The sequence below is a fragment of the Peromyscus eremicus genome, chromosome 5, assembly GCF_949786415.1.
Source record: "Peromyscus eremicus chromosome 5, PerEre_H2_v1, whole genome shotgun sequence".
Taxonomy (NCBI): Eukaryota; Metazoa; Chordata; class Mammalia; order Rodentia; family Cricetidae; genus Peromyscus; species Peromyscus eremicus.
This window is the reverse complement of record NC_081420.1, coordinates 121180094-121204268: the sequence shown is the minus strand read 5'-3', so window position 1 is coordinate 121204268 and position 24175 is coordinate 121180094.

The window sequence follows — 24175 nt, the reverse complement described above, 5'->3', positions numbered from 1 at the left end:
CAGAACATTGCCACAGGAAGAGCTCAAAGCTGCATTCTACCTGGCAGAGGGCAACTGGGCGGTTGGTCTTGGAGCGTTTCATAGGAGATTAAGAAAACCTCCTCAGCAAGTCATGGTAGGGCATGCCTTTAATCCCAGCACGCAGGAGGCAGAGGCGCTCTGTCCACCCAGCCCTTCTGTGTGTCCTTTTCTGTTTTGCATATATAATATATTATTTGCATACAAATAATGTAAGCCCTGCATAGATATAATGCAAACTATCCACCTACAGAACCTAAAGAACGAATCTCTACACAGAGAGAGAAGGATGCTGATTAGAATGTCTTACAGGCTGCAGTCCGGCTAATCTAACAATGGCGGGCTGTGAACGGCAAGTCCAAGAACCCAGCAGTTGTTCAGTCTACAAGGCTGGATGTCTCAGCTGGCCTTCTGATACTTGCGAACCCCAGGGAAGTATGTGCTCATGTCAGTGAAGGAATGGACTTGCTAGCCCGCTGAGGGCAAGTAGTCGAAGAGCAAAAGCTTCCCTCTTCCATGTCCTAATACAGGCTTCCAGCAGAAGGTGTGGTCAGATTAGAGGTGTGTCTTCCCACCTCAAGATCTGGATTAAAGGCAGGTGTCTTCATAACTCAAAGATCCAGATTAGAAGTGGCTTTTCCTACTTCCAATTAAGAAGAAAAAATCCCTCACGGGTGTGCCCTCCATTTTGCGGTTTTCCAGATTTAGTCAAGTTGACAACCAAGAACACATCACATAGTCCCAGCCTGAAAACCTTGACTTGAGGCTGGTAACAGTCAGCTTGTTCCTATTACTCTGGCTTTGTTGGCTGCTCCAGTGAATGAATGATGTGAACATTAATTTTGGGTGTTCTTTAACAAAAATCTCCTAGGATTTTGAAGCACTGGAGAGCTTTACTTATTCAAAGTGAATACCAAGAGATGCCCGTGGTTCTATGATAAGTGGGTGTGTGTCAACTTGGGAGAGGAGCAATGATGAAACTAACCTGTGTGTGTGTGTGCATGTGCGTGTATGTAGGGGTGAGGGAGTGTGTGTGTGTAGGGGTGGGCAGTGTGTGGGCAGTGTGTGTGTGTGTGTGTGTGTGTGTCGGGGTAGGCAGAATGTGTGTGTGTGTGTGTGTGTGTGTATAGGGGTAGGCAGAGTGTGTGTGTGTGTGTGTGTGTGTGTGTGTGTGTGTGTAGGGGTGGGCAGTGTGTGTGTGTGTGTGTGTGTGTGTGTCGGGGTAGGCAGAATGTGTGTGTGTGTGTGTGTGTGTGTGTGTGTGTATAGGGGTAGGCAGAGTGTGTGTGTGTGTGTGTGTGTGTGTGTGTGTGTAGGGGTGCGCAGAGTGTGTATGTGTACGTGTGTGTAGTGGTGAGGGAGTGGGGGGGGTTGGGCAGTGTGTGTATGAGTATGATGTGTGTGTGCATGCATGTGTGTGTGTGAGTGTGTAGGGGTGGGCAGAGTGTGTGTGTGAGTGTGATGTGTGTATGTGTGTGTGCCCATGTGTGTGAAGGGAAGAGGTCAATGTTGGATGTCTTCGTCAATCACGCTCCACTTTACTTTCTTTTAGACGGTCTTTCCCTGGACCTGGAACTCTGTGGTGCAGTTAGACTGGCTGAGCAGCAAGCCCCAGGGGTCCTCTTGTCTCTCTGTCCCCAGTGCCGTGATTGCAGGAACATACTCACACCTGACTTTTACATGGGAGCTGGGGACAGAACTCAGGTCCTCATGATGTGCAGCAGCCACTCTGCTAACTGAGCTGTCTCCTCATTCCTGACTTAAAATTTTCTATGTTGAGGTCTAACATTAAAGAGGAAAACTATGCAATTTACAAGATTACAAACATATAATATATACCCAACACTCAGATCAAAAGCATTTCCAGTCCCTCAGAGGAAGAGACTGTAAAGCTCAGCTTGCCTTTTAGCATGCCACCGGAAGGAACTGCTGGGATAACGTGTTTTAAAACATGAGTCACGAACACGTGAGCACAGGCTGTCCTCACTCCCAAGCTGTGGTGATACATTGTGTATCAGATAAAGCTTCCCTGCGGATCAGAGGACAGCCAGCCACTAGATTAAACATGAAGGCCAGGCAGTGGTGGCACACACCTTTAATCCCAGCACTAGGAAGGAAGTAATATGGTTCGGCAGAGAAAGGCGTATAAGGCGTGAGGAGACAGGAACTAGGCCCCTTTCGGCTGAGGACTCAGAGACTTTCAAACAGGATTTGTGGAGTTGGTGAGGTGAGATATGGCAGTGGCTTGTTCCTTTGTCTCTCTAGTCTTTCAGCATTTACCCCAATATCTGACTCCGGGTTTATATTAAAAGACCATTTAAGATTCGAGCATCACCAAGCGAAAATCTTTTTTTCTGTCCCTTTGCTTGGTTGTCTCTGTCACTTTGCTCTTCCCCAGAACAATTTCCAATCTGTTTCCTCATCTGTTCAGAACACACGGACTGGGTGTTGGATGCTTAAGACGCTGAGAATAGATTAGTAATTGTGGTACTTGTCTCTCTGAAACTTGGAAATTAGTTGAATTTAAAGCAGAAATAGGAAATGAGTTACTAGTCCAGTGGCTAAGAATGACCCCCGTCACACGCTGACCCTGCCTCTCTCTGTGTCACCAATGCATGGAAACAACATGGCTTCATTCTGCTCTTCCAGATTCTCTGGCAGAGACACAAATTAAATCACTAGATATGTGTGTTTTCTTCAAGTCCCACAAATTCAAGACTCAAAAGAGAAAGTTAGACGATGATACTCACACAGTGTCTGAACCACAGAAGGACTTGGGGTGAGTGGTGTACCTCCATTATCAGAGGACATGGGGACTCTCTGATGACCCATGGTGGTCTTGGCAGTCTCATCACACGCAGGCCTTCCTCAGCAGAAGGGCCCGTCCTTCTAGGTGTGGTTCAGCCTCTGGCCACCTCTCCTGGCTCTTCCCTGGCTGACAAACTCATGGGGAGGGAATTTAAGACAACAACTGATCCTTTTGGAGGATCAATCCTTTGGCAGGTCAGGGAGCCTAGAAAAAGCTACTACCCGGACATATGAACACAAGCATGCACACATGAGCACACACAGACCCATGCACATGTAAACGTGTGTAAAGAGCATGTGTGACTGTGAGTGTGTCTGAGTGTGAGAATGTGAGTGTGTGTATGTGTGTGAGGGTATGAGTATGTATGTGAGCATGTGTGAATGTGTTTTTTTGTTTAGTGTGCTAATACATGGGAAGGGGTGTTAAGTACTTGAGTATGTGTATTTGTGTCCGATGTCAGTCTATGTGTTACTTGTATGTATCTATGTATCCTTGGCCATAGAGCAAGATCTTTTCTCAAAAGTAAACAGCAGCAACAACAAAAATACATTTTTTTTAAAATCAAAAAGTCCAGAAAGAGGCTAGCATGCTGGCACACACCTGTAATTCCAACCTTCAAGAGGCTGAGATAGGGGTGGGAAGTTCAAGGCCAGCCTGGGCTACACAGTCAGAACTTGTCTCAACAACTCCTGCTCCCAAGTCTAGAGAATACAAATCTTAATAGGAAGTAGGTTGCAAAATCAAGAACATGCTTTCTTATCATGAGCTGCATTAGCTCTTTAAACCAAATAAGTCAAAGATCTGGCTCACACACAAACCCCAGATTTTGCTGAGTAAAGAAAATAAATGAAAAGAAAAAGTTGGAGACTAGAGAGATGGCTCAGTGGTGAAGAGCACTGGCTGCTCTTCTGGAGGACCTGGGTTCCAGAGGACCTGGGTTCAATTCTCAGCACCCACATGGCAGCTCACAACCACCTGTACCTCTAGTCCCATGGGATCTGACACCCTCTCCTGAATGCCTCAGGCATTATATGCATACGGTACACAGACATTCCTGCAAGCAAAACCCACTTATATACAAAATAAAACATTTTAAAAGCAAAATCTGCCCAGAAACATTAGAAATGTAGAAACAGACAAATAAAATCCAAAGAAACTTCCCATAACCTTGATAACATATGAAACTAAATTCTGGGCCAAAGACAAGACAAGCTGTGCTATCCTGGTTCTTCACCAGAACAGTTTACTTGTATGCATATATCTCTGTAGATTGATTACAAGGAATTGGTTCACATAATTACAAAGGATGGGCAAGTCCCAAGATTTGCTACCAGCAAGCCTAGCTATGGGATCAGCAGCACAAGCTCTAATACAAAGTACTTCAGGCTTATGACTCAAGAAGATTCCATTTAAGTTTGATGTTCCATTTGAAGGCTGTCAGATGGCAGGTCTGCCCTCTTTCTCAGCCTGTTTTATTTCTATTCAAGGCTTCAAAGGATTTCTCGAGGCTGTCCAATTTAGGGCAGGCACTTTGCTTTACTCAGTCCACCATTCAGATATCAATCTGACCCCCGGGCACCCTCTCAGACACACATAGCATAATATTTAAGCAAATATCTGGGCATCCCATGCTTCAGTCAAATTGACACAAAAACCAAAGAATGAAACACCCACCCAACAAAGACAAGACCGTACATCAACATCTAGAGTCACATCAATCATCCCAGCCCCAGATGCCTAGACACAACCACAAAAATACAAACATTAACAGCCAAGACAACATGCCTTCACCAGAACCCAGTAACCCTACTACAGTAGGCCTGAAAATGTAATATAGCTGAAGTACAAGACAAGGATTTCAAATAGCTGAATATGACTACGTTCAAGGACCTTAGAGGATATGAATAAATCCCTTAAGAAGTCTGTGAAAACACAAGCGATAGAATGAAATAATAAAAACAATTCATGAAATGAAAGTAGAATTTAACAAAGAAATAGAATCACTAAAGAAAACCCAAACTGAAATAAAACTGGGAATGAAAAATTAAGAATGTCAAGCAAAAACCTCAAAGGTAAGCCTCACCAATAGGTTACAAGACATGGAAGAAATCCTCTTAGGTGTTGAAGACAAGGTAGAAGAAATAGATACCTCAGTCAAAGAAAATGTCAAGACTTAAAAAAAAAATAAAAAATAAAAACCTAAGAAATCTGGAACCTTATGAAAAGATCAAATCTATGAAGCACAGGGGTAGAGAAAAGAGAAGAAACACAGATCAAAAGCACAGAAAGTATTTTCAACAAAATCATAGAAGAAAATTTTTCTAGCCTAAAGGAGGTCACAATCAAGGTACAAGAAGCATACACAACACCAAATAGACAGGTCCAGAAAAGAAATTCTTCATAACACAAAATAATCAAAACACTAAGTGTATACAACAAAGAAAGAATATTAAAAGCTGCAAAGGGAAAGACCAAGTAACATATAAAGGCAAACCCATTAGAATTACACCCAACTTCTCAACGGAGACTGAAAGTCAGAAGAACCTGAATGGATATTCTTCAAACTCTAAGGGGTCACAGATGCCAATCCAGGCTACTATACCCAGCAAAACTATCAATCACAGTAGACTGAAAAAGAAAAACATTCCATGATAAAACTAAATTTAAGCAGTATCTATCTACAAATGCAGATCTACAAAAGCACTGGAAGGAAAGCTTCAACCTGAAGAGATTAGCCACACCCAAGAAAACACAAGGAATAAATAGCCCCAGGCCAGGAATTAAAAGACAGAGGGAAAACTCATACCATAACAAAAACAAACAATCAAAAAACAGGAATCAGTAAACAGTAAGCATTGATAACTCTCAACATTAATAGTCTTGATTTTACCAATAAAAATATACAGACTAACTGGTTGTCTTAGTAAACAGGGTCCATCCTTCTGCTGCATCCAAGAAGAACACTTTGCTATTAAGGATAGACATCAGCTCAAGGTAAAAGAATAGGAAAAGATATTCCAATCAAATGGATTCACAGAGTGAGCAGGTGTAGCCATTTTAATAGCTGACCAAATAGACTTCAAACCAAAACTAATCAGAAGAGATAGGGAAGGACTCTTATAGGGAGCCAGATCAGCCCAAGACCTTAGAGGCTTTTATAAAAGGACACAGGGAACTTTAGACTATGTCTTTATCCAGGGATGGTCTTGACAAGGCCTGTCTGGAGACCCAACTCTTCCCTGAGGCTGTGGTTATCAATCCTTAGATAGCTGAAGTGTCTCCCACTCTCTTTGCCAACATTGTCTGACTTAGCTCTCTGCTAACCCTGGTTGTTTTTCCCTCTGCAAATAGTATATATGATACTGTACTTCTTAATAAACTTGTTTGGCATAAGTTATCAGCTTGTGAAAGATCTCCAGGTCCCAGCCATTGTTTTGTACTTTTTATTTCTTGTCTTCTTTATTTCTCATTCTCAGTCCTCCACTCGACACCTCATTGTTCATGTCCCTTATTCCTACTGGTGTGAGTAAATGGCACCCAACAGGGGGCACAAGTGTGTGAAAAGTCATCAAGAGTGAGTACAGCCATGATCAAAACACAGAGTAGAAGAGTCAGACCTGGGGACCACCTGAAATAACAAGTAAATAAGTAGAATAGATGTTCTAAAAAGGAAAAAGGAGGTGGAATTCTGGAAGTAAAACAGGACAGCTGGATTATAAAGAGCATTTGTTCTCTTTCCTTTGGAAGCTTCATGGCTTCTGCACTCTCTTTCTTGTAATGTATTGCTACAGCACTTAGATAAAATCATTACTTTTATTCAAAAAAATCTGCCCTTGGTCCCTGAAGAAGGTTCTGTTCATTTAAAGACAGGGGTGTCAGTGTTTGGTTTTGTGTGAGTCTGTGGAAGAAATAGGGACACTCCAGGATGAATTTTGACTTAGCATCAGCAGAGGAGCCAGTTTCTGATTAACTGACTGTGTTGCTTCACAAAAGGCATTTTTTGTTATACAATTTACACCTTAGCAAGTCAATTTCCACGTACTGAAACCTCTTATCTGAATCTCCCTGAAGGAAACAAGTGATTGAGTAAATCTTAGTCATGGGACCTCTTAGTTTTCCAAGTCCTCCCACAACCAAGTTTTGAATCCTTCAGGAAGAACTCAGATAATATTCAAACACTTCAGACAAAGGGTAGTGGACACAAAAGGTGACAGTCACAAAAAGCGGATCAAATCTGAGTGCTAACACTCTGGAACACAAACCAGCTGCAATGCTCTGCAGGATCTCCTGCTACATGTGGGAACACGGAAGTTTAAAGAACTCCGTTGATTAATGCTAAAACTTTGAAGTTTTGAAGTCTAGTATAACAGTAGCATAGAGTAATTTATATTTATATACCTTAAGTCATTTCCTTAGACCCTCATAACTTAGACATTTTATATCCTCAGATGTTTACAATTTAAACTATTTTTGGATTTTATAATTTATATAAGCCTTAAACTTTTTATCCAATTATTTACCACTAGACATATATGTGGTGGATTACTGAGAGCAGCCTTTGGAAAGCAAAGTTCCTTTAAATAGTAAAAGTTACATCTGAAACCTGTTTGCCCTTTAATATGAAGCCTGTTAGTAAGGCAAACCTGTCTGTGAGTTTGCCTTTTTATCAGGTGACCTAATAACTCTAGAAAAGTAAGGAGTGGGGTTTATATGTGGATGCATTGATCACAGTTGGTGCTAAATTGATGAAGCTACAGTTAGCCTTCAATACCATCAGAAACTTGAGAAAGACAAATTATAGCAGGAAGTATGATCCAAATGGCGTATGTATCAGTTAAAATGACAGAGACTTACCCATGCCTAGACAGTTACCCTAGGCTCCTTCGGTCTCCACAGCTTCACTGGGGACAGCAGTTGTAGGTCTTCGGCTATACAGGATAGTTGTTGTAGGGTAGTAGTTGTATGTGGGTCATACAGGATAGCATTAAATCTTCAGCTGCCATACAGGACAGCATCAGCCTTTGGCTGCCAGACCCAGGTCTGAGAGATTTTCCTGTAGAAGAGGAACCTGAGTGACTGACAAGGCAGAGTAGAACAGCCCAACCAGCAGTGTCCACTGTTTCTATAGGGCCCTGGCATTAGGCAAGACATGGGGCAGTTTTTCACAATGGTTAGTGTTACACAATCCAGGTGGACTGGTTGTTCCCCATCTGTCTTTTTTGGAGACCTAGGATTTCCACTAGGAACTGGAATCTCTGTCTGTCACAGTGAGCTTTTCCCAGTAAACATTTTAAATGCCATATTTAGCAGATTTCTGAAAAGTTTTGAGGGCTGTCTATTAAGTATAACTGATTTTAAATAAATGTTACTTGTTTTTAGTTACTTGTTCTAGGATCAACTTTGAATTAGATTTACAAAGAATTTGATCATTTATAAGGTGACTATTAATCTTCATATCTTTTCTATCTTTAACAGTTTGTAAGTTAGTAGCCTTTATAAGACCAGGATTCTACAGTTTTGTCCCTGATAGTTTAGCCTTAAAAAATTAAAATTCCTTAATTGAAGCTTTTTTAATATCAAAATAAAACTTTAAATCATAACTACAGTCCACAGGGAAACTGGTAACTTCATTTTCCTGTCGTAGTGCACCATTGCAGAATATCATAGTTTCTTGTATGACTCAGTTTATCAAAACAGCTAAAGCTTTAACAAAGTTAGCAAAGACAAGAAGGCTAGACAAACTTTCTTAAATCAGTCTCTATTAGCCTAAATAGACCTGAGGTAAGGAGGGACATTTTACAGGCTTCGTATGACTGCTTGGGTCACTGCTTTGCTGCATTGTTTCTGGTGTTCAGGGGCTATGGCCCTAGTTTTAGCTGACCAGTGACTATGCTGGGTGTTTGCAATTCCAGGGTAGGCTTAAACCTTTCTCGGGGTGAGCCTTTAAGCATGAAAACCACGTTTTGGGTTGATATATTTCAGTTAACAAGAACAATTAGCCGGGCGGTGGTGGCGCACGCCTTTAATCCCAGCACTCGGGAGGCAGAGCCAGGCGGATCTCTGTGAGTTCGAGGCCAGCCTGGTCTCCAAAGTGAGTTCCAGGAAAGGCGCAAAGCTACACAGAGAAACCTTGTCTCGAAAAACCAAAAAAAAAAAAAACAAAAAAACAAAAAAAACCAAAAAAAAAAAACAATTAGTCAGAAGCAGAACTAGAGGTATTAAAAAACAAGGTTATCATATTTGAATATTTGTCCAGAACCGTAGACATTGACAGACTAGGCTTTTGTTTTAAGATTACCTATGTAGTCTTCTAATTATCAGTGGTGGATTTGGGCCTGGGCAGGGTAAGTGTGCAGAAGATGCACACAGGGTGGCATTGTTGGGGGGGTGCCTGTATTGCCCCAGCCTGGCAGCGTTGAGTAGTTCTAGCTAGAGTCTGGTCTGGCTCTCAAGTTTACCTGTAACTGACACAGAAACACACATAACAGATGGAGAAAGCAAAAATGAAATGAATACATAGAACTCATCTTAGGCCTAACACACAAAGAAAAGCAAGATATAAGACAAAAGGTAAAATAAAAACAGAGATAATGACAACAATTGGGGTCATTCAGAGGTTTACCAGTTTGACCAAAGAAATTCTCTTAACAAACAGGAGGCTTTTTTTCCGTTGCCTTCCCACACAACCCAGACAACCAGATATAATTGGACATTTCCTGTCCCAACCACCCAGTCCCAAATAACCAACTCAGAACTGAATATTAATTGTAAATGTACAGTCAATAGCTCAGGCTTATTACTAGCTAACTCTTACACTTAAATTAACCTTTGTTTCTATAATGCTTTGCCACTTGGTTCATGGCTTGTTTCCTCATTTTTTACATGTCCTGCTTATTCAGTGGCTGGCTGGCTTATGTCTCCTCTGACTCTGCCCTCCTTCTTCCCATCATTCTCCTAGTTTGGTTGTCCTGTCTATAATTCCTGCCTGGCTATCGGCCAATCAGCATTTTATTAAACCAATTCCAGTGACAAATCTTTACAGTGTACAAGAGGATTATTCCACAGCATTTCCCCCTTTTGTATAATTAAAAAATGAAGGATTTAGCCTTAATATAGTAAAACTACATACAACAAAAACAGTTGTCAAGGAAGAATTACAGTTACAATATCTAGTCTATTTGTATTTGGCAGAATTAGAGAAAATACTCTATTATCTGTCTTATCGTGGCAAGTCTAAAGTTTTATACCTAATTTGCTTTCTATCATAACTAAGGAAAGTTATAAGTATAACTATTTAGTCTTTAACTCCATCAATGACCCCAGAAGGATGAAATATTAGTTTTTTTATTTAGAAAATTTTTTCAATCATTTGACACACCAAAGATCCACCTCTTCCCTCCTCCCACCCCCCAGTCTTCCCTCCCAACCCACCCCCCATTCCCACCCAAGAAGGTAAGGGCTCCCATTGGGAGGCACATTCAGTAGAGGCAAGTCCAAGCCCTTCCCCCTGCCTCAAGGCTGCACCAGGTGTCCCATCATAGGTAGTGGGTTCCACAAAGCCATGCACCAGATATGAATTATGATCCTACCACCAGGAGTCCTCTCAAGCAGATCAAGTTACACAACTGTCTCACCATGCAAAGGGCCTAGTCCAGTCTCATGTAGGCTCCACAGCCATTGATCCAACTTTCATGAGTTCCCTCTAGTTTGGTTTGGTTCTCCCTGCATATTTCTCCATCATGATCCTGATGCACTTGCTCATAGAATCCCTTTTCTCTCTTTGACTGAACTCCTGGAGCTCTGTCTAGTGATTGGCTGTGGATCTCTGCATCTGCTTCCATCAGTCACTGAAGAAAAGTTCTGTGATGACAGTTAGGATATTCACTGGACTGATCTCTGGGGCAAGCCAGTTCAGTTCAGGCACCCTCTCCACTATTGCTAGTAGCCCAGGCTGGGGTCATCCTTGGGGATTCCTGGCAACTTCCCTAGCACCAGGTTTCTCTCTATATGATGTCTCTCTCTATCATGATATCACTTTCATTGCATTCCCCCTCCCTCCCTGTTCCAGCTCAACCATCCCATTCTCTTATGTTCTCATCCCCTATCCCTTATCCTCCATTGCCCACCCCTCATCCCCAGTTTACTCATGGAGATCTCATCTATTTCCCCTTTTCAGGGTGGTCTGTGCATCCCTCTTTGGGTCTTCCCTGTTAGTTAGCTTCTCTGGAGTTGTTGAGTTGTTGCCTGATTACCCTTTGCTTTATATCTAGTATCTACTTGTGAGTGGGTATATACCACATTTGTCCTTCTGAGTTTGGGTTACCTCACTCAGGATGATATTTTCTAGTTCCATTCATGTGCCTGCAAGTTTCGTGATGTCATTGTTTTTCTCTGCTGAGTAGTGCTCCATTGTGTATAGGTACCACATTTTCTTAATCCATTCTTCAGTTGAGAGGCATCTAGGTTATTTCTAGGTCTGGCTATTACAAATAATGCTGCTATGAACATAGTTGAGCATGTTTTCTTGTGGTATGATTGGGAGTATTACTTGGGTATATGCCCAAGAGTGGTATAGCTGGGTCTTGAGGTAGATTGATTCCCAATTTTCTGAGAGACCACCACACTGATTTCCAAGTTTGCATTCCCACCAACAGTGGAGGAGTGTTCCCCTTGCTCCACATCCTCTCCAACATAAGCTGTCTGCAGTGCTTTTGATCCTAGTCATTCTGACAGATGTAAGATGGTATCTCAGAGTCGTTTTGATTTGCATCTCTGTGATAATTAAGGATGCTGAGCAATTCCTTAAATGTCTTCGGGTCACTTGAAATTCTTCCTTTGAGAATTCTCTGTTTAGCTCTATAGCCCATTTTTAAAAATTGGATTGTTTATTATTTTGATGTCTAGTTTCTTGAGTTCTTTATATATTTTGGAGATCAGTCCTCTGTCAGATGTGGGGTTGGTGAAAATCTTTTCCCATTCTGTAGGCTATCATTTTGTCTTATTTACTGTGTCCTTTGCCTTACAGAATCTTCTCAGTTTCAGGAGGTCCCATTTATTAATTGTTGTGCTCAGTGTCTGTGCTACTGGTGTTATATTTAAGAACTGGTCTCCTGTGCCAATGCATTCAAGACTACTTCCTGCTTTCTCTTCTTTCAGGTTCAGTGTAACTGGTTTTATATTGAGGTCTTTGATCCACTTGGACTTGAATTTTGTGCATGGTAATAGATATGGATCTATTTGCATTCTTCTACATGTTGACATCCAGCTATGCCAGTACCATTTGTTGAAGATGCTTTCTTTTTTCCATTGTACAGTTTTGGCTTCTTTCTCAAAAATCAGGTGTTCATAGGTGTATGGGTTAATGTCAGAGTCTTCAGTTAGATTCCATTGGTCCACATGTTGGTTTTTATGCCAGTACCAAGCTGTTTTTATTACCATAGCTCTATATTAGAGCTTGAAGTCAGGGATCGTGATGCCTCCAGAGGCAAAATAGTAATAAAGATTTACAAAACAGGCTTCTTAGTTTGGAATCTGCTAACTTAGTACAAGAACTTCAGTCCATTAATAATAAATGTATAGCCAAAATTGATTTTATTTAAAATAAATATGAATATTTAATGGATAGAACAATAACTCTCCAGGGTGAAGTTGTAGCTACTCAGACACTATATAAGGAAGAAAGATTATCATTAACTGATAAAATAAGGTCTATGGAATCATGTGTTTCAGAAGAACATAAAAAGTTGCATGAGTCCTGCCGGATGGTGGTGGCGCACGCCTTTAATTCCAGCACTCGGGAGGCAGAGGCAGGCGGATCTCTGTGAGTTCGAGGCCAGCCTGGGCTACCAAGTGAGTTCCAGGAAAAGGCGCAAAGCTACACAGAGAAACCCTGTCTCGAAAAACCAAAAAAAAAAAGTTGCATGAGTCCATGAGAAATCTGGAATCCCTTGCAAGAGAGGAGGTTCACTCCCTAGAACAGACCCTAGGTGCTGATTTGCAAGGCCTGAAAAAAACTCTCAGTAAATATGACAAGGGACCTGATAAGCAGAAGGACAAGACCATACAGGTCGTAACATCTCCAGATGTCTCTCATACAATGGCTTATCCTGTCATTATCCAGGAGAGGCCAGCAGATGATACACACCTCAAGCCATATATGACATATAGATTACAACCAATTTCAATGAGGGACTTTAAAAATATGAATGAAGTGATAGTTATGTATGGGATACACTTGACATATGTAAGACAGATGTTAAATTTGTGGTCTGCCTCACATAGAATCATTCCAGATGACTGGCATCAGTTAATTTCAGCTGTTCTAGAATATAGCCAGCAGTTACAGTGGAAAAGCTGGTTGAGAGAAGAGGCAAGAAATTTAGAGCAACAAGGTAAACTCAGAGGTTTTGAGATCTCCCAAGATCAAATACTTGGTGAGGGACATTTTGCTGACAGGAATGTACAAGCCACTTATGATGAGCATACAATATCCCTATGCCACACAGCAGCTCTAAATGCTTGGGGAAAAATTCCAGAACCAGGAAAACCAACTGAGGTATACACAAAGATATTTCAGGGACTGTATGAATGCTTTACTGATTTTTTACGAAGGCTGACCACAGCTTTGACAAAAGTTGTGTCAGATAAAGAATTAAGAGAAATATTAACTGATTACACACCTATTAGAAGTTATGGCCATCATGGGAATAGCTATACAAATTAAGACAGACAATGCCCCAGCATATGTCTCCAATAAAAAGAGACAGTTTTTTGCTTATTACAATATAAAGCATGTTACAGGTATACCACACAATCCCACAGACCAAGCAGTCATAGAAAGATCCAACCGAACTTTAAAGGATATGCTAAATAAACAGCAACAGGTAACAGTGACTCCTAGAAATAGATTGCATAGTTCTTTATTAACCTTGAATTTTCTCAATGCTGATGAGAAAGGAACAACAGCTGTAGAGAGACACTGGACAACAGACAAAACTCCTGAACTAAATCAACAGTTTGCTTCAATGATGTGTTGACCTCAGAATGGAAACCTGTGTATGTCCTATGTTGGGGAAGGGGTTTTGCTTTTGTTTCTGCAGGAGAAGAAAAGCTATGGATACCAACAAAATTAATAAAAATTCAACTCGAACAAGAGAAACTCCTTGATGAGAAGTAAAAGCTCATCCACCAATGTGACATATCTACAAGTTGTAAGAAAAATTTAACAAACAAGGGTTGGGGTAGGGTTCTGTTTTTGTCTTTCCAGGATAATGGAAATACCCATCTTCCAGAAATCACAAGGCCTTGGATATCCAGATGTCTATAGCAGAAGAAAGAATATATTGGGACCAATCTACACAGGGTAAAATCTCACTGCCTAACATCTATATCTCTTTAAATCTAGAAAAGTTGTGGTTCCAATTCAATTATATACCAAGCCGGCTTTGGAGTTAGAATAGGCTCACTCCTTCTCTAAACCCAAGCATATTTCTAAAAGAAAAGGTTGAGAGATTCTTCTGTCACATATCAGAAGAGTCCTCTGGTGTGGTACAGAAGAAAACCAATAAAAAAGGACCATTGTCTTCAAGATTCTACTTCTCTCCATGCTTATTCTTGATTTCTTGGAATCCTTTCTTATAAGTCATGTTATCTTTAAATCCAAACTTTCCATTTTGACATTAATAATGTTCAAGCTTTTCACAGTAAAAAACAAGTTTTTCCAATAGCAATCTCTGAAGTCTCCAGAAGGAAGATGGGGCCCCACAGCAACAACTCTACCCAGTCCAGAATGATGCCATGGTACTCATCATCATACTACACCTCTAGCCAAAATTTCAGACAATCTTACTCATTACTCTGAGACTGGCTGCAGAATCTACAGTTAGTCCAACTGAGACTTAACTATCTGAGCTTTCTTACAGAACCCAACAGAGATACCATCACCCCCTGAACAGCAGGAAACAATTCTAAGAAAACTATGTCCCTTTCTCCCAAAGGTTTCATGTTTCTCAGGGTTATGGATGATGGTTATAGGGTTGGGGATGGAAGAAAATACTAGACTCAGTATTCTCCTTAAGGAAAGAAAAAGTGTCTCAAAAAAAGAAAAACAAAAAAAGAAAAAAAAGAAAAAGTGGAATGGATAGGTATAAGATATTGTGGTAGATTATTGTATATACTAGTAAACAAATTTAGTAAAATAGCAGCCTTAGATAATTTGCACTGTTATGTATTCTTGTATACTGATACAAATGTAAACTATTTTTATATTCCTGTTTAAGATAATTTGTATATTGATACAAATACAGAACTATATTTGTTGTAATGTACATATATTTCTACTCTTATTTGAAATATTTTGTATATTGATACAAATGTAAATTTACTACCCCCATTGAGGCTTCCAGTAACTGTCACACCTACAAGGTGGGGACAAGACAGAAGCCCTTAAGACCTGAGATCCAAATGGGCCATCTCTCTTGGTTCCTGGACCCTAGACACTGGAGGTAGACTGAGCAGAGTTCTCCAGAGAACACTGCTGGACTGCACTACACCTTTCCCAGACCCTGTAACCTGTCCCTTCACTTGTAAGTTACCCCACAAAATAAACCTCCATTTTAACTACATGGAGTGGCCTTAATAATTTCACCAATATTCCTTCAACTGTTAACTTTTTGTGTTTTCACTGTTTCTTTTATGGGATTGAATCATGTCATGTTTAAGGTTCTTGAACATATTCATAATTCATCACTGCTGTTTTGAAGTCCTTGTTTTATGATTCAGATATGCTGTATTCTCAGAGCCTACTGTAATAGGCTCACTGTGTTCTAGTGGAGACATGTTGTCTTGGTTGTTTAGGTTTGTGTTTTGTGGCTGAGGTCTAGACATCTGAAGTTAGGATGCTTGAGGTGTTTGTTGGTGTTGATAGCTGATCTTTTCTTTGTTGGGAGGGTGTTCTTTGGTTGCTTTGACCTCTCTGCATCCTAGGCAAGTGTGGTGGTTGTAGGATTCCTGGCAGGGTACTTCTGTGGAGTGGACAGTAGCAGAAGTAATGGAGATGGACTATGAGGAAAGGCTGAGAAGGACTGTGGGAAAGAGCTAGGGGTGGAAGTTTGGTGGGAGGAGAGGCTCCTGAAAGAGGGATGCCATAAGACAAAGAATAAATCTTTAGAGACATGGAGGAGAGGACTAGGAACCCGGGGTTCTCACTAAGAGGTGGAGTTCCCAGTAGACAGAGTTGGGTGGGGATGAGGAGCTCCTGCAAGCAGGCTGCTACAGGACTGTGAGTCTGCACAGAGCATCTGGAGGACAGGAAGGATAAGGAGAATCTCAGACTGTGAGTCTGCACAGAGCATCTGGAGGACAGGAAGGATAATGAGAATCTTCTACTTGAATACCAGCCCAGTGTGGCCACTGGGGTCCCTGGTAGAAAGTGTTTCTGGGGATTGGCAGCTGACACAGAGATGGGTTAGAAGGGAAGGCTGAGAGGATCTGCTGCAAAGTGCTAAGCTGGGTCTGCACCAAGAGGCAGAGCCCCCAGGGAAGCCAAGTATTTGTTATTGCTAAATTTTAGAGGATTGCAAAACAAAACTGATCAAAAAATGCAGACTATGCTTTGCTTTTTGTTCCATTGTGACATGTGCCATTATGTTTCTCTGTGTTGTGTTGGGGAATTGCTCTTGAGGGGAGTGAAAAAATTTTAGTTAATTTATTTTTCTGTTTTTGAGATTATAATTACATCATTTCTCCTTTCTGTCCTTTCTCCATACCTTCCCAAATACCCCTTCTTCTTCTTTCATATTCATTGTCTTTTTTTTCATGTATTGTTGTTACATGTATATATGTATGTATATACATATACATACATGCTCCTAAATATACCCTGCTCAGTCTGTATCATGTTACTTGTATGTATGTTTTCAGAGCTGACTGTTTATTATTGAACAACCAACTGATGTGCCCTTCCTTAGGGAAGACTGTCTCTCCACTTCTAGGCATTCCTTAGTCTCCTGCAGTTCTTTGGGGAGCGTTGAGACAACATGGACTTTTCTCTCAACTTTTGTGTGCCTGCTGTTGTCATGTTTAGGCAGTTAGGTTGGTGAAATGTTATGGGTGTAGTTCCTGAAATCACTAGTAGACACAGTCTCACAGATAACCCTGATCCATCCCTTGGCTCCTACACTCCTTCTTCCCTCTCTTCTGCAGTGTTCACCGAGTCTTACGTATGGAAGTTGTTTTGTAGATATATTCTGTTGGGACAGGACTCCACAACTCTGCATTCTGATTGGTTGTGGTTTTCTGTAATGGTCTCTGTCTGTTGCAAAGAGAGGTTTCCTGGATGAGGACTACACTTATCTGTGGACATAAGCACAAATATTTAGAGCATAGTTAGGAATTGTGCTGACTTACTAAAGTGGTTGCAGGTTCTCCTCCATGATCCACGACTTCACTAGCCCTGGGTAGCTGGCTGGGTTTCCAGTATCAGGAATGCATTTTTTCTTGTTGAGTGGGCCTTAAGTCCAATTAGAGAGCTGTTGGTTTCTGCCAAGGTGTGTGTTCCACTACTGCACTCTTAGGATTGCTGTGCTATGCTGGAATTCGATGTGGTTCATAGGTACCATGGCCAGGTAGGACTGTTGCTTGCTTCCCTCCTTTGGAAGCATATGTCACTTTCTAGTACCACAAAAACTAGTCCTGAAGAAGGAGGATTCAGGTCATTTCCAGTTCAGAGGCCTCTGAGCCCTATGTCTGAAGGGTATGGTTCTTTCAGCAATAGAGACTTCTACCTCCAGTGGGGCAATAACAATCTAACCAGCCCTAACCAACAACCCAGAAGGCTGGCCATGCTTGGTGCTGGGGTTTTTGTTAGGTAGTCTTTTGCTCTTGGAGGGAGCATTGTTAGCTCAGAGGAGAAAATTTTATTTATACTGTATGTGTACATTTATACACAGACTTACATGCATTTTAAGGTGAAAATTTAATAAAATGATTCCTTGTGACTTTTTCAGAGGTCCTTACTATTATTTTTTTCTTTCCTCCTCCTTCTGTTAGCTCCTTCCCCCTCCATAATTAGAGTATCCCCCATATTTTTCTCATTTCCCTAGTCAGATCATGTGTGCACTGCTATTGCACACTTTATTATTCCCCTAATCCCCTACACCAGCAGTGGTCCCTGTTGGCCTTCCTGCTTTCTGCAGTTATTCTATAATATGCACTCACATTTGAAGATTTGAAGCTAGGAGGCTCTAATGAGAGAGAGCATGTGTTGCTCTGATTGGTTGGTAAATAAATCACTGATTGGCCCGTGACCAGGCAGGAAGTATAAGTGGGACAAGGAGGAGAATAAAGCTGGGAAGTGGAAGGCTGAGTCAGAGAGACACTGCCAGCCGCCATGATGACAAACAGCATGTGAAGATGCCGGTAAGCCACGAGCCACATGGCAAGGTATAGATTTATAGAAATGGATTAATTTAAGCTGTAAGAACAGTTAGCAAGGAGCCTGCCACGGCCATACAGTTTGTAACCAATATAAGTCTCTGTGTTTACTTGGTCGGGTCTGAGCGGCTGTGGGACTGACAGGTGATAGAGATTTGTCCTGACTGTGGGCCAGGCAGGAAAACTTAAGCTACAAGCATGTGATGTTTGTCTTTCTGAGTCTGGGTTACATCACTCAGTATGCTCTTTTCTAGCTTGATCCATTTACCTTCAAAGTCCATGACTTCATCTTTCTTTACAGCTCAGCAGTGTCCATAGTGTACATGCAGTACATCTGCAGTCCATGACTTCATCTTTCTTTACAGCTCAGCAGTGTCCATAGTGTACATGCAGTACATCTGCAGTCCATGACTTCATCTTTCTTTACAGCTCAGCGGTGTCCATAGTGTATGTGCAGTACATCTGCACTATCCATTTGTCAGGTGAAGGACACTTACATTGTTTCCATTCCCTAGGTATTGTAGTAGAGCACCGATAAACATGGCTGAGTATGTGTCTGTTCAGCAGGGTGTCAAGGCTTCTGGGCTATACCAAGAAGTGGAGTACCTGTGTCATGTGGTAGATTTATTTTCAGCTTTCTGAAAACTCTCTACACTGTCTTCCTTGGTGGATGCACTGGTTTGCAATCCTATCAACAGTGTGATTCCAACAGATCTCATACTCCCTCCATCAGTTGTGATCCATTGTTTTGTCGATCTTATCCATTCTTACTGGTATACGGTGAAATCAGAGAGTTCTTTTGATTTATATTTACATAATTTCTAGGGATGATAAACAATTTTTGAGATATTTCTTGGCCATTTTGTTCTTTTGAGAACTCCCTATTCAGGTCACAGGGATATTTCTTGAATGGGTCTTCTGTCTTTTGGACTCTTTGATTTTGAGTCCTTCGTATATCTGGATATTAATCTCTGCCATCTGTGGCTTCCTCTTTACTTGAGTGATTTTTTTTTCTAGCTGTGAAGAAGCTTTTTAGTGTCATGAACTCCAACTTGTCAGTTGTTGGCTTAAATTCTTGGCAAATGGAGCCATCCTCTCCTACACCTGATCATGTGGGGCACTGTCTATGTTTTTTTCTAGCAGTTCCAGGGTTTCATATTTAGGTCTTTGATCCACTTGGAGTTAATTTTTGTGCAAGTTGATATATATGAGTCTAATTTCATTCTTCTGCCTGTGGACATACAATTATCCCAGCAATATTTATTGAAGATGTTTTTTCCCTCTACCTTATATTTTTGGCATCTTTATCAAATATTAAGTGGCTGAAGCTATATGTACTCTAGTTTGGGTCTGATTTTGATCCATTACTCTTCAGCTCAGTCTGTGCAAGTACTGTATTTTTCTTATTACTATGTATTCTGTAACACATCTTAAGACCTGGAATGATAATCCCTCCAGCACTGTTGTTTTGTTCATGATGGTTTTGGTATTCAGGGTCATTTGTAGTTCCATATGAATTTTAGGCTATTTTTTCCTGTTCTTATGAAGAATGAGATGGATATTTGAGTAGGACTGCATTTAACCTGTAAATTGCTTTTAGAAGAATGGTCATTTTCACAATGTTAATTCTAGCAATACATGGATATAAGATATATTGCAGTTTTATAGTGATTTTTTTCAATATTTTGCATCAGGAGTTTAAAGTTTTCATTGTAGAGGTCCTTCAGTTTCTTGGTTATGTATTCCTAGATATTTTATTTTCCTTGAGACTATTATGAATGGGAATGTGTCCATGATCTCCCTCTCTATATGTTTATTATTCATGTATAGAAAATTTACTTATTTGCACAAGTTAAGTCTGTATCCTGCAACACTGATGAATTGATTTATCATTTCTAGACATTTTCTGGTATATTTTTGGCAGTCTATAATGTATGGTATCACATCATCTGTAAATAGGGATGCTTTGACTTCTTCTTTTCAGACTTGTATTACTTTAATTTCCTTCTCTTACTGTATTTAGCTAATACTTCAGGCACAATATTGAAAAGGAGTTGGAGATAGTGGACTTCCCTGTCACACTCCTGACTCCAATGAGATTGCTTCAAGACTATCTCCATTTAGAATGACATTCATTTGCCTGTTTGTTTTTCATATATAGTTTTTATTATGTTGAGGTAGGGTCCCTCTAGTCCTATATTCTTCTAGGACCTTAACAATGACAAAATGATGAATTTTGTCAAAGGCTTTCTCTGCATCTATTGAGATGACCATGTGATTTTTGTCTTTATGTCCATTTATGCACTCTATTACATTTATTGGCTTGTGTATGTTGAACCATCCCTGCATTTCAGGGATAAAGCCAACTTGGTCACAGCATATAATCTTTTTGATGTACGTCTGTATTCTGTATGGAAGTATTTTTTTGAGCAGTTTTGAGTCTATGTTCATCAACTACAGGAAATTGGCCTGTAGTTTTCTTTCTGTGTTGTGTCTTTACCTGGTTTTGGTATTAGAGTAATACTAGCATCTCGGAAGGAGTTTGGGTGTGCTCCCTCTGGTTCTGTTTTTGAATAGTTTAAGAAAGGTTTGCTGCATGTCTTCTCTGAGTGTCTGGTAGAGTTCTGCTGTGAATTCATGTGGCCATGGACCTCCTACAGTTGGGAGGCTTTTATAACTGCTTCGATCTCCTCATCCATCATCACTCTGATTAGGTTGCTGGCTTCTTCTTGGTTTCACTTTGGTGATTTTGCTGAATCTGGAAACTCCTTCATTTCCTTTAGGATTTCCAGCATAGCTGAGCCCAGGATTGTAAATATCCCCTATAACACCCTGAGTGTCTTTGGTGTCTCTTGTGATGTTTCCCTGTTCCTTTCTGAGTCTGTTAACTTGGGTCCTCTCCTTTCTTTTGGTTACTTGGATCAAGGGTCTTTCCATTTCTTTTATCTTCTCCAAGAACAAGCTCTTAGGTTTGTTGATTCTTTGTATTATTTCCTTTGTTTCTGTTCTGATGATTTCTACTCTGATTTTCATGATTTCCTGCCATCAATTTGTTTTGAATTTGGTTTGTTCTTGCTTTTCCAAATTCTTGTATTGCATCATTAAGCCATTTATTTGTGCTCTTTCTGAGTTTTGGATGTAGGCACTTAGAGCAATAAACTTCCCTGGTAGGGCTGCTTTCTATGTGTCCCAGGGCTTTTATTGTGTTGTGTTTTGATTTTCATTTAGTTCCAGGAAGTCTTTGTTTGTTTGTTTCTTGATTTCATTTTTGACCGCTCCATAAATTTGTATGGGTTTTCGGGGGGCGGTGTTGTTTTGTTTTGTTTGTTTTCTGGTTTTTATTTATTTTTTGTTTGTTTTGCTTTGTTTTTCAAGACAGGGTTTTTCTGTGTAGCCCCCACTGTCCTGGAAATTGGTCTGTAGACCAAGCTGGCCTCGAACTCAGAGATCCACCTACCTCTGCCTCCTGAGTGCTGGAATTAAAGGATGAATTTATATGTTTATTAGAGATTTATTTGCTGTCAGCTTTAAGTTTAAAGTATATACCCAATAGTGGTATAGCTGGACCTTAAGGTCAATCCATTACCATCTTTCTTACAATCAACCACACTGATTTCCACTTTCGCTCATTGCATTCCCACCAGCAATGGAGGAGTGTTCCCCTTATTCTACACCCTTAACAGCATGAGCTATCTTTTATTTTCTTGATCTTGGATGTTCTGATTGCTGTGAGATGAAAGCTCAAAGTATTTTCTATTTGCATTTCCTTGATGACTAAGGATGTTGAACATTTCTTTAAGTGCTTCTCAGCCATTTGAGTTTCCTGTTCTGAGAATTCTCTTAGTTCTGTACCATTTTTCAATTGAGTTATTTGTTTCTTTGATGTCCAAGATTTTTTTATCTTTATATATTTCAGTTACTAGTCTCTATCAGATATGTAGTTGGAAAAATCTTTCCCATTCTGTAGCCTGCCACTTTTCAGAATGATGATGTCCTTTGCTGCACCAAAGCTTTTCAGTTCTTGAGGTCTCATTTATTAATTATTGGTCAGTGTCTGCACTATCTGTGTTCAGATTCAGAAAATCCTTTCCTGTAACAATGAGTTCTATAATATTTCCTACTATCTCTTCTATCAGATTCAGTGTATCTTACCTTATGTTGAGGTCCTTGTTCAAGCTGGGTAGAGTTTTTCATAGGTGGTGAAGTATGGATCTATTTGCACACTTCTACACGCAGCCACAAGTTTTACCAGCACCATTTGGTGATGAAATGTTCCTCTTTATCTTTTCTGATTGGTTTTAGTTTGAGGTCTGTTCTGTCAGCTATTAGAATACTGATGCCCACTTTGTTTTCTAGTCCTATTTGATTGGAGTGCTTTTGTCCATAAGACTGTGTCTGTCTTTAAAGCTAAAATGAGTTTCTTGCAGACAACAGTGTAGATATACCCAACTGTCTTATTAAATAAGAAACACAGAGCCAATGCAAAAAAGAAAGCCAAGAGGTCAGAGCTAAGAGCCTTACCCGCCTGCTGCAGCTAGCCTCTTCAGCCAAGAGACCTCTCTAAAAGAGACCTACTTCCTGTCTGTTTGTCTTTATATAGACTTTCTGTTCTGCTTTCTCATTGGTTGTAAAACCAACCACATGACTGCCTCGTCACTGTCTGTTGGCTGTATCCTTGAACACACAGAGATTTACCTAGCTCTGCCTACCAAGTGCTGGGATTAAAAGCGTGCACCACCAACACCCAGCTCTGCTATGGCTTGCTATTAGCTCTGACCCCCAGGCAACTTTATTTATTAACATACAAATAAAATCACATTTCAGTACAAATAAAATATCACCATACAACAGGTAGATTTTATTTCTTCATCTATTTAATCCATCTGTTTCTTTTGGCTGGAGAATTAAGACTACTGATAATATTATAATTGAAATGTGTGTATGTCAAGCGTGGTCATTGTGCCATTGATTTTGGCATTGATGTGTTCTCAGTGGTAATTTGAGTTTCAATGATTATGACTTTGTCTTTCTCCCCACAGTCTCTGTACTCTGCTCTTTCCTCTCTTCAGCTTCAAGTATTGCTTCCTATTTCTTTATGTTTGGATTTTGGGATGTAAACTTTTTAGATTGTTTAAAACAGACAAGTGTTCCTTCTCTCTCAGTTATGGTGAGTGGTTGTCGGGGTATGTTGCTCTAGGTTGGTCTTTTAGCACTCGGAGTTCACTGTTCCAGGCTCTTCCAGTTTTCATAGTTCCTATCAAGAAGTTGGCTGTTTTTCTGGTGGGTTTTTCCTCTTACGTCATTTGCATTTTTGTCTTGGAGATTTCCATACACTTTCTTTGTTCTGTATACTTAGTGTTTTAAACATAATATGCCTTTGGTTTCTTTTCTTCTGTTCTTATCTATTTGATGTTCTGTGTGCTTCTTCTATCTAAATGATGTGTCTTTCCTTAGTATGAGGAAGTTTTTTCCTATGATATTGTTGAAGATCTTGTCTATGCCACTGACTTGAGATTCTCCTTACTCATGTATTTTGAAGACTTGTTTTTTGTTCATGATGTTCCACAGTTTCTGCATATTTCTTTCCTGTGTTTGATTTTTTCCTATTCCTTGCTTATTTGCTCTAGATGCTCTGCTTTATATCTGAGTCCTGATGTTCTGTCTTCTACTTAATTTATTCTATGCATAAGGCTTTCCTTTGAGTTTTAGAGTTGAGCTATTGGGTTTTTAATTCCATCTTAATTTTAATTTTAGCCCTCCTCAGCATTTTTATCTCCTTACTGACTTGCAATTTTTAAGCCCTGGATGGTCCTTGTCATTTCCATCAGCCTCACTTGGACATCACTCAGGCATTTATTCTTCTTGTGCTCCTTATCCTTAATTTTCTTGAGCTGTTTTTTGTTCTCTCTCTCTCTC